At 37.2% G+C, this 15,271-nt stretch overlaps 1 protein-coding gene across 12 annotated transcripts in view; it reads right to left on the bottom strand.

The window, feature by feature from the left end:
- The window catches only part of DMD (dystrophin), a 2,135,104-nt gene that overhangs the window by 362,635 nt on the left and 1,757,198 nt on the right, over positions 1 to 15,271 (bottom strand). The gene's annotated exons all lie outside the window — the stretch shown is intronic.

Here is a 15,271-nt window from a genome sequence, read left to right as displayed (position 1 = left end):
CCAGCTAGTTTTAAATATAGGAAAAACTTAAAAACAACAAATAGTCTACTAACACCTTAAAGACTAACAAGGTGCTACTAGACTGTTGTTTTTTAAGTTTTTCCTGTTATAGACTAACTCAGCTACCCCTCTGAAGCTTTTAAATATAGGGAATCCCTTTTAGAAGAATCTTCCAGACAAAAAAAATGTTTTAAATGCAGCCACCGTAGGTATGTTATCTATGGTATGTTTGTATAGCATAAGCTTGTATGGTATAATGTATGAATTAATTTAATTGTAAAATCTAAGTATGATTCCAAGCTTTAGGAGAAAGAGAAACAGAATTGGAAACAAGCATGTTTTCAAGTTACTGAAGAAGCAGTACTGCCATAATTTAAGCAAGAGTGCCTCAGAAAAAACAAAACAGTGAGTCAACATGATTTTTGGTTATTATAGGGACACTTTGCTTGAATCAACCAAACACGGTTCCCATGGGAACATTTTAGATTTTAAATCATTTGCTCTTTTTTCAATCAATCAGTGGAACTTTTACTGGGTGTTATCATGGGAGCATTTACGGAGCAATTTCCATAATGATAAAATCTTTTCAAATGAGATTTAAAATATAATTAAAGGGCATATTTTATGCATTAAAGGCATTGTTGTGAAATGGCCATACATCATCATGTCACAAAGCCTCCTTTTCAACAACCCTATGGCATGACCCCAATTCCAGTCTGGTATGATTACATCGCTGAGTTTCATGCTAATGACTTGATTAAAAAGAGAGATAAAAAGGTCTCTCTCTATTGGGGAGATAAGCCTATGAATATCGTTAAGACATTTCTACGATCCCTGCACAATTTTCAAGATAACAAAAGATAAGAGATACTTCTCCAGCAGTGCAGCAAATGTTGACAGGTGATAGCTAAAGGGATCACCTTGTCCTGCAAAAACCGTCTCTGTAAATCCCAGAAACTGTTGCTGTGGTTTCAAAAGCAATTGCTGAGAAACAGGGAGTTGCACAGTACACGCTTTTAAAGAAAGAAAGGACTAAAGTTCATGTTTGGAAGTTTTTCTGATACAAGATAAGATAGAATACCTTTCTTTAGCCATTTTGGCCGTCTTCAGAGAAATGTTTGTGGGTTTGTAAAAAGACAGAACAACTCTGAACTTAAGGGTCTGTACATGCAATGATTTAGGAGCATAAGTTCCACTGAAAGTCACACTGTGGTCGGTGCTTTAATAAAGTAAATAAACAGGGCATAGGTTAGCCCAGCAAAAATACAGTAAAAAGTTAATAGTTCAGTTTTAACTCTGTGTAATAATCATACAAGAAAAAGAAACATCATTAGTTCCGTTACATGCTGCTGCTGTGTTTGTGAACTCAGTGGGAAGCTATGGCATGGATTCTCAGCTGCAGTTTTTAATTTTCCTCTGATGAATAAGTACAGGCTACTTTTGGAGTTCATTAGACACGGGCCTAATCAGCTAAACCAATGAGGCAACCTCTGTTTTCCTAAATACACTTTCCAGTATTTATGTCATTGTGAGAATATACACACTATTACTGAATATTCAGGAAATCCTATGTGCTTAAAAATTGCCAGCAGTGACTATGCATGGTATCCTACTGGATAGAACTGGAGTTCCATTTATGACTCTTCCACAAGCCTTCTGGGTGACCTGGAGCAGTCACATCACTAATATGTGCCTCAGTTTCCCATCTGTAAAGTAGAGACCCTAAAACTGACTTTGTTTATTAAAAAAAACTGTTTTGAGATGCGCATAATGAAAAGTGCGATACAAGGGGTGGGTATTATTATAATTACTTGAACACGCTTGATTAACCTCATTACCATCCCAAATCACTTCAGTACATTCAACTAAACTAATCTAAAACAAAGGGAGTGGATGGCAAGGTATTCAGTAGAATTCAGCTCCTCCTCAGGTTGCTAACAGCTTGAATTCATTAACTTTTATGGTACACTGTAAGACCCACATTTTCTCCTTTGCTCACAAACTAATTAGCGTGGTAATGTGGAGATTGTGAACAGCTTAATTTATTTCTATTATATCTCCCCCCCCCTCGGTTATTTCATCGTATCTGAAGAAAATGATGGCTTTTTAAGATTATTTTTAACATATTGCCAAGGAAACACTACATAGGTTTTGTTTAGTAAAAACCCAATAAATAAAATCATACAAAAATCTACAATACAATTGTAACCATGAAGATCTTATTCATTTAGGGTTTGATCCAAAGGGAACCTTACCATTGACCTCGGTGGGATGGTTTAGGCCTTTAGTAGTCTATCGAATAATACACAATTACAACAGTATTAATATGTTGTTGGGAAAATCTTTGTTTTACTATACGGAGCCAAATGTACATCGTGACCAAAAACAGATGTAATGCTAGGCTGAGCCCACTTGAAGGCACAGGAACTCCTAGGGATCAAATGTATTCTCAGTACTTTATATTTTCAGAATACTCATCCCCCAGCTTTGAGACATTTTTATTTTGTGATGTGACCGAGTCAAATATTTGCCAACAGTAATTTTTAGTTTATGACCTGCAGTGTAGCACTGAGGGATAATTGACAGAGCTGTATTTTTGAAAAATGAAATCAGTGGAAGCGGCAGGTGCTTAGTATCTCAGAAAATCAGGCCACTTCTAATCAAATACCTAAATATTTGAAAGGAAAAGAATCTCTCTGTCTCTCTCACTCATAAACCTTTCTGAAACTATTAAAGCACTATGGGATAATGTAGGAGGCTTCACATGACAGACTACTTGCTGTACTTGCTTGCTCCAGTCCCAGTCCTTCCAGTGAAAGTCTAATTCTACTGTATCTCTATCCTCTGTCAATATACTATCACTCCTAACATCTTGGCAAAATTTTCAATAACTAATTATGCTGCTATATCCAGGGCCTCTAATTCCTTTCCCCGCACTTGCCAGAGATGAAAGAGTAGCAGCTCAAAGGCAGCATCATTCTCAGTAGGAACATTTGATTCCACTCAGTTTCTCAGCCAAGGTCTCACTGCCTATTTTATTTGCCATGCAAAGTCCTGCAGGATAATTTGGAGAGCAGCTACCTCTATTAGTTCCACTCACATCCCACTGCTTCCAATTAGTACTGATTTTCTCGTACAACAAGCAGCCAGAAAGGCTGAACTGTACGACTGCCTCAATGTCAGGGGAGGAAATCTTGGAGAAAAAGAATGGGCAAGTTTGCTCTTTCTGTCTCTATGAGCAATAAAATATATCTAAGATTTATTTATTACAAATCATTGCACTATGTATGGGTATGTTTATTGGAATTTGTATTGTGGAGTTAATTTGAAGTTTGTTTACACCAAAAATATTAAAATAAAATTGTTCATATTTTACCATATTTGTACTTCAAGCCGTTTCTTCTTTGCCATATCAAATAAACAAAGGATGGGAAATCCTCTTCCAGATTAAAAAGGGGAATTGATATGTTAAAAACAAACTAAAGCATAGGCCTTTTTTACAGTAGAAAAATGTTCCACATATTTTCTTCACATATCACTTTAGTTATTTCTGCCACAAATCTCTGCTGTAACCTTGTTTTGTAAATTCTGATATGTCACTCTTTTGTTGACAATGTGTTTGATGCCTGGAGACAAATAATCTGTACATCACTTTCACAACATGATGTTCTATTAATTAAAACATGATAAGCTGTTATTAAAACTCTAAAGAGAGCATCATGAGAACATAAGCAGAAACTAGATGCCTCATATATAATGTATTAAGAAGTTCTGATGTGAGCATAGAAAAAAAATCTTTTAAGGGTTCTGGAACTCCTTTTAAAAGTTTGAACTTTTTTAAACATGATGGAATTTTCAACAAGCAGTGTCTTCTATTTCAACTAATACTGCTAATTGAAATCCAAAAGCTATACTAAAGTTACATTTAAATATCTTATTGAAGAGCAGGTTGAATAAGTGGGTATAATGTAGGGATGAGTACTGCAAAATACAAAGTGGTACATCTGAAGCAGGCTTACATTTTTCAGATTACATTTTTTAACAGTTTTGATCTGACCAAAACGTTTTACAAATTTGTGTTGAATTTGCTACATTTCTTTGTTTAAAAACCAACCAAACAAAAAGTCAAAGAGAAAAATTTTTATATTTCAATCAAAATTATTTGTATTTATAATTTTAGTACAATTTTATTTTTTTAAATGACAAATGTTTCATTTTTGACAAAATGTTTAATTTGACACAAAATAATGTTTTTTGCCCAAATATTATAAAAATATTTTGTTTAAGGTTGACCAGAAAAAATGATTTATCTGTGGTTCTAGCAAAAAGAAAATTCAGTTATATGCCAGTTCTAGGTACACTTACTACTTTTACATGGACTTACATGATCCCTGGGTTAAATGTTCTCCTAATGAAACTAATTCTCTGGAAAATCCAGATCCAGAAGTGGAAACTATGAAAACCAGATTCACTGATATTCTCTCTCAGTGTTATTGCTGTGGATGCTTTTATGTCCACGTATATTTCAGAGGACCCAACAGAGAAGTTTTTATGTCACTTGCTTCTGCTTTGTTACATAACTTCCCAGTTCCTCTTGTGGTTACCTCCCTTCAACAGCACATGTCCTAAAAAAGCTATGAAGCCAGATTCTCACTGATCCATAGTTGATCCAGGAGTTTCTAGTGCAGAAGGTCTCAAACTGTGGTCCATAAGCTCCATTTAGGTGGGCCGCAGATAGTTCCTTTTAAGGTGCGCACCTGAGAAGCCCACCTAAGAAGTGGACCACTTAGGAACTTAAAATCTGCAGAAGATGCACATGTAAGCGGAGGTGGTGGCCTTGAGGGGAATAGGAGGTGTTTTGGAGGGGACAATAGGGCGAGGAAATAGGAGGTAATTAGGAGTTATTTGGCACATGGAGTGCTCCAATAGCCAGAGAAAGAGTTTACTTTCCCTAGCTCCAGGGCTGCGGCTCCCAGGGAGAGATGGCTTTCCTTCCCAGCATCAGCTTTGCTGTGAGGAAGACTCCTCTTTTCCAGCTCAACTTGCTGACTACCTCAGCTGGAGAGACCCCTTGCGGCGCATATGGGCGTCCCGCCGCACCTGTCCTCCGGGGCGACAAAAGCCCCGTTCGTAACTGAGGATCCGACGTAAGTTGGATCCACGTAACTCGGGGACGGCCTATACTTTATTACACTACATACAGAGTACTAACTGGTCACATTTTTCAGCTGTGTATGCATGGCTCTCCTTGGATGCAATTCAGTTGATCTATTTATGTTGTACTTATTGTTCCTCATTGTCACATGGAAAGTACTTAACAAAAACATTAGCTATTATTAAGGTTTATATATATAAAGGTAAAATCACTGTTATCTAAAGTATTCTAGTGTAGTTAGCTAACAGTACAAACAACAAAGAAAGATTGGAAAGACTACCAATCTTTAGTCATTAAGTGGTCTGCCAAGACCCCCAGTAATTTTCAAGTGATCTCAAAACAAAATGTTTGAGAACCACGGCCCTAGCGGACATTCTATTGTGGAAAGTGGAACATCCATAAACCAGTTTCACTGCCATTGCACATGAGTTGGAGGAGATTAGGGTAGAGATCTGAAGTCATTCCTGGACCTTTCCTCTCCAAATCTTCACATCAGTAAATGCCTACTCTCAGTAAGAAGTGGTGTGTAAGAATTTGGTCATTGAACATGTAATCAATGCCCTGATTCAGCAAAGCAGCTAAGAGATGCTCTATGCTGCCATTTCAATATTACGTGCACACACAAATTAACTTAACATCCAGCATATTGCGAATAGCAGTGACACATCACTAGAGAATCTTAAAACTCAATTTGAGCGACACTAGTTATTAGAATTGTGACGTGTTAATAGAGTGATAACAATAGCAGAAATCCAATCCAAAACAGAGAGGGATTGTAAATGGGGGGAAAATAAGGGAGAAAAGTACAGCAAAACTATAATATTTGGACTAAATTTGTGCCATCCTTGGATTTCAGTGGGACCATTTGTGCAGTAAACTAACCCTCAGCAGGGTAAAGAACTGGTCTGATGCTGTCATACAAATATTGTGTTCCTGGTAATAGATTTACTTATAAACTATGATTACAGTATATACAAGGCTTACCTCATCCCACGAGTATGGAAAAAGGAGTATCAATCTGTAATCCTTCTTCCCTTGCAGAGGCAGCTGTGCCCCCAGGGAAATTTGCCTTAGGAAGTCTTGGCCCCCACTTTCTACCCAGATGGTTCTAAGACTCAGCCAGCTGTGGGCATCTTGGTAAAACATAAGTTGTTAGTGGTTCCTACCACTTTCTGCTCCTCAAAGTGTCAGTGTTCAATAATAATATCTTCTGTGCTATTTTGTTAGCTTATCACCTCCAGGTGCATATTTCTTGAGGTCTCTAAGTGAGTTATTATTTAAAAACAAATGACATTTTATTACTACATGTTATTCCAAAAGGAGCACACCAATGAGCATGATTTTAATATCTTCATCAAGTCTCCAGTTTCATTTCTGCAATGCCAGCCTCTGTTGTTGCTGTTCATGTTTAATGTCACAGTGAAAATATCCAGAGCAGAATAGATACAAATAACATCCCATCCCAGAGTATTATTGCTATCATGTGTATATATGCTATTTTGATTAACATACAATCCCTTTAAAATAATAGCTTCACGTGTAGTGAAGAATGCGTGACAAATGTACAGCACCATTCCTGGTGTGATTGGTGTCCAAGGGGAGCCAGCTGAGGTCACTCAATCAGTATGAATTGCAAAGAATAGGGCAGACACTCCCCAAAGCTTTGACCTTTCACCTGGGCATTGGCTTCAGTCCCCCTTTCGGGGACACGTGCTAATTTTTGTTGTCAGAAGCGGGTCATGGTACAGTGAAGTTTGAGAACCTCTGTGGTTGCACAAAAAGGGAAAAAAGCAAAGTAGTGTTAGCTGTAATTACAGAGGAAAATGGCTAAACTTTGACTGTTGCAAAACATTTGTGTGTGAACTTTACTTCTTTTACAATCAGGGACACACTTCAGCTTTGATTAGTGATTAGTGTTGATGGCAGGATATGTACTTGGGAGTTGGACATGCTGTCTAAAAGGCAGAGCCTATCCCTTGTCAGCAAGTCAGAATGTTAGTCAACCTTCTTCCTAGCACTCTTGAGGGCTTTGCTATCACACACTTCTGCTTGAGTTGTTGTAGAAGTTCCATAAACAATCCGCCCCCCACATCCAGCAGTGCCCACAGAATACAATCTAGACACAAATGTAACCCTTGGTTTTGCTTACAAAAAGCAATCTACTGCTGTTCAATATGGACTACTCTTCCAAATGCTTTATAAATTGTTTTAACAGGACATAGCAATCAGCATTCCTCAGTTCCATTCACAAGAGATTTTGTTTGGCCTCAAGTTCATTTCTCACATCAAAAGTTTATTTTTTAAAACTTCTACTTGGAGATTTTGCAGATATTTAAAAATATTAATTTAATGATTCAAACTGATTTCTGAAATATCAAAGGATACATGTTGGTGTCTCAGCTACTTTGTTGACTGAGCTTTACTTTGTGATTTTTCTTTCTCTAAGCAAGTCGAGAGGTAACACACTTGATTAGCTCAGGGACACCAATGTGCATCCACTGATGTAGATCACAAGCACTTACATTCCAATATATATAAAGCTTTGAAGTGGAAAAAAAACCATCCACACAGCTGAATATTTTAATGGAATTGCCCTGATTGGGTTTTGCACTACACAAAGTTTAATGTAAGCCAGGGATAGATGGCATCCCTTTATTTTGATTTATTATATATTTAATCTGATGTATAAAAATGCACGCATCCTCATGTACTACATGTACACAAGCAATATAAAGCAATTCAGAAATGGAACTCGGTATCTTCAAAAACAAAAGACTCTGCTAAACTCCGACAACCAAACCACAAAACCTTTCACTATCATTAATCAGAAGATCTTGAATGATCTAAAAATGAAAAAGGAGACCTGTTAACCAGCTATCAGCTCTCACACAGCTTCTTCTTGTCCTTTCTTTGTCTTTCCTCTCTCCTTAGCTATGGAAAGCCTTTAAAAGCAACTCCAGGGGCTGTAATTGGCTACAGGTGTTGTATGACTTGTTGGAAGGAGCAATCTAGTTAATTAGCCCCAGGTGTTTTCCTACCTTCCTTTTATTCCTGCAGGCTCTAGTAGTTTACTCTGGAAAGAGAAAACCATTTATCCAGTGCCCTGTATATCTGCCTTCCACCAGAGTGTGGCAGGCTGCTACCTTAAGTCTGTCACACAAGCTACAACAAAAAGTGTAACAAGAAAACATTTTATAAACATAGAAGAAGTCAGAGGAAGACTGAAGGCCCGATAGGCTCACTACTTCTTAATGAAGAGGGAAAAACAATATCAGAAAATGTGGAAATGGCGGAGGTGAATAATGGCTTCTTTGTTTTGGTTTTCACCAAGAAGGTTGGTGATGAATGGGTGCCTACAATAGTGAATGCTGAAGAAAAGGAGGTAGGTTCAGAAGTTAAAATAGGGAAAGATCAAGTTAAAAATTACGTAGAAAAGTTAGATGTCTTCAAGTCACTGAGGCTTGATAAAATGCACCCTAGCTACTCAAGGGGCTGATTGAGGAGGTATCTGAGCCATTAGATATCATCTTTGAAAAAACATGGAAAATGGGAGAGATTCTAGAAGACTGGAAAAGGGCAAATATAGTGCCCATCTATAAAAAAAAGGAAATAAGGATAACCCAGGAAACTACAGACTAGTCATCTCAACTTCTGTGCCAGGAAAGATAATAATTAAGGAACACATCTGCAAATAGCTGGAAGATCATACGTTGATAAGTAACAGTCAGTATTGATTTGTAAAGAACAAATGATGTCAAACCAACCTGATAGCTTTCTTTGAAAGGACAACAAGCTTTGTTGATAAGGGGGAAGAGGCAGACATACTACACCTACACTTCAGTAAAGGATTTGATACCGTCCCACATGATATTCTTATCAATAAATTAGGGAAATACTATAAAGAGATGCATAAGATGGATGTATAAATGGTTGGATAGCCATTCTCAGACAGCAGTTATCAATGGCTCACAATCATTCTGGAATGACCTAACAAGTGGGGTTCCACAGGGATCAATTTTGGGACCAGGTCTCTTCAATATCTTCATCAATGATTTAGACAAGTACGCTTATAAAGTTTGCAGATGATACCAAGATGAGAAGGATTATATTTCAAAATGAAATGGTTGGAGATAAATAGGATGAAGTTCAATAAGAACAAACATGAAGTACTCCGCTTAGGAAGGTACAATTAGTTTCACACATATGAAATAGGAAATTACCATCTACGAAGGAATTCTGCAGAAAGGACTTGCTGATCACAAGCTAATTATGAGTCAACAGTGTGACACTGTTGCAGAAAAAGCATACATCATTCCGTAATGCATTAACAGGAGTGTTGTAATCAAGACACAAGAAGTAATTCTTCCGCTCTACTCTGTAATGACTAAGCCTAAGATGGTGTATTGTGTCCAGTTCTGGGCATCACATTGAAGGAAATATGTAAAGAAACTGGAGAAGGTCCACAGATGAGGAACAAAAATTATTAAAGGTCTAGAAAACAGGATCTAAGAGGGAAGACTGAAAGAACTGGGCTTGTTTAGTTTGGAAAAGACCGATAGGGGATATGATAGCATCTTTCAAGTACCTAAAAGAATGTTACAAGGAGGAGGGACAAAAAATATTCTCCTTAACCTCTGATGATAAGACAAGAAGCAACGGGCTTAAATTGCAGTAAGGGAGGTTTAGGTTGGACATTAGGAAAAACTTCCTAACTGTCAGGGCAGTTAAACACTGGAAATAAATTGTATAAGGAAATTGTAGAATCTCCATCATTGAAGATTCCAGACTCCTTGGCTGTGTCTACACTGGCCCCTTCTTCGGAATAGCCATGCTAATTTAGAACTTTGGAATAGAGAAATGCGCGGGGGATTTAAATATCCCCCGCGGGATTTAAATAAACATGGCCGCCGCTTTTTTTCCGGCTTGGGGAAAAGCCGGAAAAGAGCGTCCAGACTGGCGCGATCCTCCAGAATAAAGCCCTATTCTGGAGGATCTTTATTCCTACTTGAAAGCAGGTTGGACAAACACCTGTCAGGATAATTTAGATGGTGCTTAGTCCCTCCGTGAATGCAGAGGACTAGACTTGATGACCTCTTGAGGTCCCTTCCTGTTCTAGTATTCTAAGATGATACAGCTTGCCATCTCTCCCAGACTTTTTTGGGGCAAGAAAACAGATGAGTCTGGCACTGTGACCTGAAGCTGAAGCTCTGAGGAATATCACACTGGAAGAAAAGTGATCTCTAAAAGAACAAGGATCAAGTTCATGTAACAAGTTGGATTTCAAAACCAACCACACAGATTGCCTCTAATGACAAACTGGAAGTCAGATTATTAGAAAAATACATGATCATTATTGGTTGTGTGTGAAGATTATGAATAAAATGGCAAATTTAAAAGTAAAAATATAGAATACTTTAGGTCTGAACAGTTTTGGAGAGATGTGTATACCATTTGTATATAAGCATTCACTGGTTAATACTGTCATTATTATTAATCAGATACTTTCCTTGATTTCCGTTATTGACAGTTTTTTAAAAGAAATCTGCAAATAATATTTTTACAGGCCATGTCTACACTACAGTACCATAGCTATGTGAACATTTGCAGCCTATTGCAATGGGAGGGATTTTTTCATTACTGTAAGAAATCCACCTCCCTGAGTGATGTCAGCAAGGTTGGTTGAAGCATTCTTTCATTTACATAATTGTATCTGCATCAGGAAATTAGACTGGCATTGCTATGGTCCTTAGGAGAATAGATTTTTCATACCCTAAGCACCATTCTAAGATTTAAGTATCGGTCAAGTCTCAATTAGTGTGAATATTCTTCTATTTGACTGTTTTATTTTTCCTGAGTTTTTAACGGAGCACTGGCTAGCTTAATGGAACACTGGCATACGTTATTGCTATTTTATATTGATGGTTTATACCACAGCATATTTCTTTATCTCTACCCATAAGCACTGATGATGTCAGCATTTAATTGCTGACTTTTTCCGTCTCCATGAGGAATGAATGTATTTACCGAAAAGTTTCTAAACACCAAAAAATATAACATCTAATTATATCACCACCATTATTGACCTGGCCCTTGTGAATTTAATCATTTTTCAGGAAAAAACAAACAAACAAAACAAACAATTCTTGGTATATCTGCAGAACTTGCTTTCTCTTTCCCACTCTCTTGCACCGATCATATAACCCCAACTGACATGAATACCATACTCAAAGATACCCACAACATCTTGTTTTGTAAAGACACCACTAATTCTGTGGATGAAAAGTGATGGAAGCAGAGTAAAAGCATTTGAAATCTAAGCCAAGACAAGAACTCAGGCAGTTAGTGAGGGGAGAAGGAGCGCAGCTATCTGAAATTAGTGCCTCAGCATAAGTGAAGCAAAAAAGCCTTTTTTAAAAAATGGCTTATTGCAAAAGGTAGTTTTGAGACATTACGTAGTCTGTATCAAGTTCAGAACTAATGGGAGCTTCCCAATGTCTACAAGAGTTAACTCGTTCATGTCTCAAAGGACTTCTTTCTGTTCTCACTATCTTTACTTATGCTTCGCTTCTGATCATCATCCATCTCCCACATGATCTGCACTAAAAGCTAAGTGTTTTCCTTTTAACTGTCCTCTAAACTCTGACTTCTCATTATTTTGCCAGCATTGATGTCTCTCTATTTGAATAACTAGAGTGATACTTTTTTTCCCTCACCATTAATGTTTCAACCCTGTGCTTTGAAAAAAATTCAAAAGGAATCCAGCTGGGATGGCAGCAGCATATCTGTCATAAGTTGCTTATTTATTTATTATTTTTAAAAGGATCCATGCCAAGAAACAGGAAGAAAATGCAGATTGCATTGAACAGCATGAAAAAGCAAGTACATATGGTTTTTGACAAGAAAATCAGCCAGAAATCCTAGGCCTGTGTACATCGCCAGCCAGCTACATGGTGTTTAGAAGGACTTTCTTAACATGTCTGGGTTTTTTCAGCCTTAAAGGTCAGGATAATTCATTTGAACAATTTGCTCAGCTGTAACATCTCCAGTCCTTACTGGATAGACTGACTGAAAGCTTCTTTATTAAAAGTTAGTTCCCACTGAAGTTTCTTCATTTCAAAATCCGAATTAATTTAGTCTAACAAGCAGTAGAATTGCTGCAGAGCTGCTGTGAGAGATTAATCAGATATTCAGCATAGAGTAAAATAAAGTTATGAGATATGGAAGCTGGTTAACATAAACTAAATACCAAAGGATTACTAGCTTCAGTAGTTATGTGACTTCATTGTAAGATAGAAATCTACATTACAAAATATCAAATAAAAATATTCATGGAATGATTATGGGAAAAGAATGATCATAATCAAATGCTGAAGCTATGAAAAGATTAGTACACCCTAAGGGAAATGGCGATATGCCGACCAAGCCCATAACAAAATGATTTCATGGGGGGGGGGGTCCTAACTCATAAATGGGCACACTGCACAATGGTCGGAAGTATAATTAGGAATATGTCCTCTAAATCTGCAGCAACAGAAGGTAATTAATATCTATCTTGGGTGGCCTGAATAGTTAATTAATACAGTAAGATGTGATGGTGCAGAGCGATCTTGGCTGCTCCTCTCTACTACTCGGCAGTCTGTTCAAAAAGAAAATGCCAGAAAAGACCTTGAGCACCAGAGTAAGATTTGAAATGTCTCTGCCTAGACATGCACTGCCAGTGCACATCAGAATGCTTGCTTACATACAAGTGGCTTCATATTATTCAGAATCTGAAATAATATATTACTTTATCTATTTAGGATGAGTAGGACAAGAGGTGATTTACTGTTCATTTATTTAATGTGGACGGTACTCATAAATGGTGGTAGACTGGCAATCCTGAAAAATGAAGTTCTGTCTAGAGAAGAGGTTCAAATTAGACTTACTTATGGCACAGCATCACTAGGGAAATGTAGTCTAAATGAAATTATTATAAAGTGGGTGCGCAACCAATTCAAAGACCATTCTCAAAGAATATTTACCAATGGTTTGCTGTCAGACTGGGAGGGCATACCTAGTGGGATCCTGCAAGGGTCAGTCCTGGGTCTAGTACTATTCAATATTTTCATGAACATAATGAAGTGGAGAGAATTTGTTTATGAAATCTCTCAATGAAACCAAGATGGAAGGGATTGCAAGCACTTTTGAAGACAGGAGTAGATACAAAATAGCCTTGATAAGTTAGAGAATTGATGATGAAATTCAATAAATATGTGCTAAATACTTCAGTCTGGAATGAAACATCAAACGCATAGCTACAAAATATGAAATAACTGGGTTGGCAGTAATGTTGTTGGAAAGTATCTGGGAGTCATAGCGGATCACAAATTGAATAGGACGAAATGTGGTGCATTTATAAAAACCCCTAATGTTATTCTGGGATATATTAACTGGAGTGTCATATGTAAGACATAGCAAGGAATTATTATGCTCCACTTCACATTGGTGTGGCCTTGAGTACTATGTGCTGTTCTTGGTGCCACAGTTTTATAAAGGTGTATATAAATTCAAGATAGTTCAGAGGAGACCAACAAAAATGATAAAAGTTTTGGGAAACCTGATCAAAGAAGAAAGGTTAAATAAGTGATTATGTTTAATCCCGAGAAAAAAACATCTGATAGTGGACCTGCAACAGTCTTCAAATGTTAAGTGCTATTATTAGGAATGTGATGAATTGTTTCCCATAACCACTGAAGGTAGAAGTAGTAATAAGCTTAATTTGTAGCAAGGAGATTTAGGGTAGATAGTAGGCAAAAAACTCTCAGTATAAGGGCAGTTCAAGTTATGGAATAGGTTTCTAATGGAGATAGTGGAAACTTATCATTGGAGGTTTTTTAGAACAGGCTGGACAGAGATGGTCTACTTGGTCCTGTCTCAGTGCAGGCATCTGAACTAAATTACCATTCTAGCCCTTATTTTTAGGATTCTCCAACCTACCAGAGCAGTAGGCCTGAACTGTGAACCACAGGGATGAGATAGGAAGAAAGGAGTATCCATTTAATTTAGGTCTCTGTTGTCACTGCAAAGAATAGCGCTAATTAATGCAACTGAGGGTTTTAGTCACTGCCATTAGATGGATTCAAATCTGCAGGTAAATAGCATGTTTATCTCAATGTACCTATTAAGAATCCTCAGAATCATCCAGTCCCTCAGTTAAATTTCTGATATATTTCCTCTCAGTCATTAGATAAAATTATATGTGTTTTGCAACATTATGAGATTTTAAATTAAATTTTATGAGGCACTATATTAGCAAACAAATTAAGGACCTCAATCTTGGAGGTGCAGAGCATCTGCAATTAATCTTGGATTCATAAACCTTTGACCCAAAGTCGGTTGATGTTGCAGGGGCTTAGCACCTAGCAGGATCAGACAGCTCTAAATCATTTTCATACTCCATCTACTCAGGAGCAGGTAGCCAGCTCAGATTGCAATCCAGACTCAACGAATATTTAGAGATGGAAGTGCTAATCTTTAGCTCATGAGATGCTTCAGGCACGATTTTTCTGCTTGATAGTTTGCCAGTCCAGTAGAAAAATATACTTGAAATATTGTGTCAAACCCTAAGATGCAAAAACACTGCAAGGGCTTAGATCAAAAAGCAATTTACTACTAACATTCTATGCTTTAAAAACTAATAGCCCCTCAGTATGCAAAAATATTGTTTCAAATATATTTTGCAATGTCTTGATATTTCCTACTGATTAAAAATGCATTCAAATAAACACCCTATCTTTAAATAACATTTTAAATTTATTGAGTTAAAGTATAAAATGTGATGTCCTGATTTATATGTAGCTGAACGATTAGACCTAAGATTAAAAAACACTGATTTCTGGGTTGTGTGTGTGACTGAAAGGTTACATATAGGAGATAAACAGTGAGAACTACATAAAAGAAAGAAATTTCAGAGAGGTAAGTCTGTTTCAGCAGAAACAACAAGGAGCCCCGTGGCACCTTAAATACTAACCAATTTATTTGGGCATAAACTTTTGAAGCTGCAGCCCAGAAAAGCTTATGCCCAAATGAACTGGTTAGTCTTTAAGGTGCTACATGACTCCTTGCTGTTTTTACATA

This window comes from Pelodiscus sinensis, chromosome 1 (assembly GCF_052426305.1).
Source record: "Pelodiscus sinensis isolate ZL-2025 chromosome 1, ASM5242630v1, whole genome shotgun sequence".
Classification (NCBI taxonomy): domain Eukaryota; kingdom Metazoa; phylum Chordata; order Testudines; family Trionychidae; genus Pelodiscus; species Pelodiscus sinensis.
This window is presented reverse-complemented; position numbering and strand designations above follow the sequence as displayed.